This window comes from Euprymna scolopes, chromosome 26 (genome assembly GCF_053919585.1).
Source record: "Euprymna scolopes isolate OS-2025 chromosome 26, ASM5391958v1, whole genome shotgun sequence".
NCBI lineage: Eukaryota > Metazoa > Mollusca > Cephalopoda > Sepiida > Sepiolidae > Euprymna > Euprymna scolopes.
The window spans coordinates 25,111,926-25,115,180 of NC_136507.1; positions in this window are offsets into that span (position 1 = coordinate 25,111,926).

The following is a 3,255-nucleotide window of genomic DNA, read 5'->3' on the forward strand; positions in this document are numbered from 1 at the left end:
GTTTGTATATTATATATGAGATATCGTTTTACAACATCAAACTTTTGGTGAAGTCTGTAAGAATGTACGATATAGAATTTTGTATATATATATATATATATATATATATATATATATATATATATATATATATATATATATATATATATATATATTTTTTACTTTAATCTACCATAGGGGAATTAACTTCAGTTTTAGCACAGAAGAAAAATTGACTTCAATCTAGAAAAGACCTGAAGCAAGAAAAAAAAAAGAAATGTCATCTCACAGCTATTATAATTGACAGTGAAGAATTTTTGAATTTTTTATTTTTTATTTTTTTGATCTTTAAAGAAAATATATATTTATAAAATGTCATATTTAATATTGCATGCGCACTGCCAAAAGTTTTTCTGCAAGTTTTATTAAATATATATTTAATACATACGTACATTATGCCTTACATTTGAGTTGAGGATTTTCTACACACACACAAATCTATATATTAAACTCAATGTTTGTCTGTGTGTCTGCTTGTCTTCCTTATAGAAAAAAAAGGTTTTGAATTTGCATAAAATCTAAAAGTGTATTATGTGAAATTTACCAGGGAAGACAATGGAAGTGGTCCTGAATCTCTAAGTGTGACCCTAAGAGGGCTATGCGGACATAGAAAGTCAACTATTAATATCTTATTTTTATGAAATATTTATCATTTGCCTAACTTTTAGAAAAAGCACCCGACTAGCTACAATCACTATAAGCAATTTCCTCCACTGTGCCAAAATCTAAACGCAGAACTCCAATTTATGATCTTCCCTTGTCAAACTTCACAACTAGCTACAACCACTATCAACAATTTCCCCCGCTCTCTATCTAGGCCTTAATCTAAACACAGATTCCATCAAAAAAGCTTATTTCCTAGAACTGTCTGCCTGTGGAATACTGTTCCGCTGGCTTACTTCCCAGCTGACTGCAATATTGTAGTCCTCAAGTCCCACGTAAACCAGTTCTTGTTGAACCGTCCCCTTAAATAATCAAATTTTGCCCAACTTAAACCATTATCGATTACTACACTATCACCTTACATTCCTTAACCCTTATCCTCGAGTGGCCTTCGGGCCTTGATAAGTGGTGACTGCCTTGTTAAAAAAAAAAAAAAAAAAAAATGTTTTACATTTTTTGGAGGTACGCCAATGAAAGTGATACTAAATGTCTATGCTACTTTCTAGTTACTGAATATCTCCACGCATCCACCCAAGTGACAAAAGCTCCTCTCAAATTTAATACCGAGCACTCATTTCTTTATCTTCATATCTCTTTTTTTTTTTTCTTTTTTTTTTAAATTACTATTGTTCAAGCTGGTGTTGGGGTATCCCCACCGGACGCCAAACATTTGCCTGCCATTTCGTATACATTCCAACCGAGAGATCTTTTTAAGATTCTGACCGTTCTTCTAAGTGGAATCGTTTGAATCTCTCTTGCACTTGGTTCACCGGGTATATTTACCAGGTTGGTTTTTGAAATTCTTTTTTATGAGTCCAGTTGCTCCTATAATTACTGGAATGATTGATAAAGATCTTCCTACGATTCCAGTTTCTTTTCATGTTGTACATAATGCCTTGTTATTCCGTTATTTATTCTCCCTCTCAACTCTATATAACCCAGCATCATTAGGGGCACAAACTTCTTCCAAGGTTCCTTCTTTCTCTTTCTGGTCCCATATGACTGTGTCAGGTTTAATAAATGTGTAATTTATTATATTTTTATCTGTGTGGGAAATTGGTTGTGGACAAATTTGGCACAATATGAAGACAACATAAATAAAATGAACATAAAAATGGCTGCCGTTTTTTTTTTTATTTATTTTTTTTTTACAAGGAGGTCACCATTTATTAAGGCCCGGAAGCCACTCAGGGATAAGGGTTATTGCATGTGCAGTACGTTGTACGTAAGTGTTGAGATTTCATAAAGTGTCTACTTAAGGGGGCGGTTCATCAGGAATTTGTTTATGTTGGATTTGAAGACATTCAAGTTGTAGTCAGATGAGAAACAGGTAGACGGAACAGAGTTCCACTGGCGTGCTGTTCTAAGAAAGAAGCTGTGTTCATGGAATCTACGTTTTGATTTAGGCACAGGTAGAGAGTGGGGGAAATTTTTGACAGTGGCTTCAGCTAGACGGGTGTTTTTCGTAAAGGATTGGCGAAGGGGGGGGGCAGAGATGCCGTTAAACAATGGCTGAATTTAAATGATACTTTTAGACTTGCTTGTAATATTTGAACTTACAATTTTTTTATTTATTTATTTTTTTTTTAAGATGTCAGGCATTTTCCTGTCCATTCTTAATAATCATTGAGTTCAGTCGTTTATCCTTTTTTTTTTTTTTTTTTTTTTTTTTTTAACCCCCTTCTTTGGGTCTCATTTTGATTGATTGATGACAGGCTGGGTTGTACATAATGCCTTGGTATTTCGTTATCTATTCTCCCTCAATTCTATTTAATTCAGCCTCTTTGGGAACAGTGACTTCTAAGGTTACTTTCTCCTTCTTGTCCCATATAAATATGCCAGGTTTTAATTGCTCCATTTTCTAGGTACGTAGCTGTAAGGATTGTATAGTCAGTGTGGATAGTGCATGACTTATTTCCAACTGTTTTTTCTGGTAAACATGTTCCAAGGATCTGCTGTTGCATTCGATATTCTACTTTTTACAGATGGTCTAGTAGAGATAGTTACACACTCCATTGTGCTGCATTGTATAGTAGTCCGCTAGCAGAACCTTGCAGATGGATGTGGGGTAGTTCACACTCTTTACTTCTGTGTGGCACAACCTGCATGTCATCATTGCTAAGACCACTCATCTTTTTTAAACCATCGATCATTAAGCCTTGATGCATTCGTGTATACAGTCTCGTGGTGGCTAATAAACCAATTCTGACCGGAAACAGCCTGACGCTTATGTTGCAAATTTGGTGGCAGGAGCAGTTATTGTTTCGAGTTCTTCTTGCTTAGCACATCTTTTCTCCATCACTCACCATAACTTTCAAATGAGCCTTAAGTATGCAAAACGGAAAGTGTAGTTGTTCAACGCTCAAACGACTCTGTTGATGTCAGCACAGTTAGATGGGTTCGTGGATTTCAAAGTGGCGACGGATATGAGTGACAAAGTGTGCTGTGAACTATAACTATTACTATAGACTTAAAAAAAAAACCCAAAAAACATTGGCAAATGTGTATTGAGAATGGTGGTGACTATGTAGAAAAATAAATTCTGGAGCACAA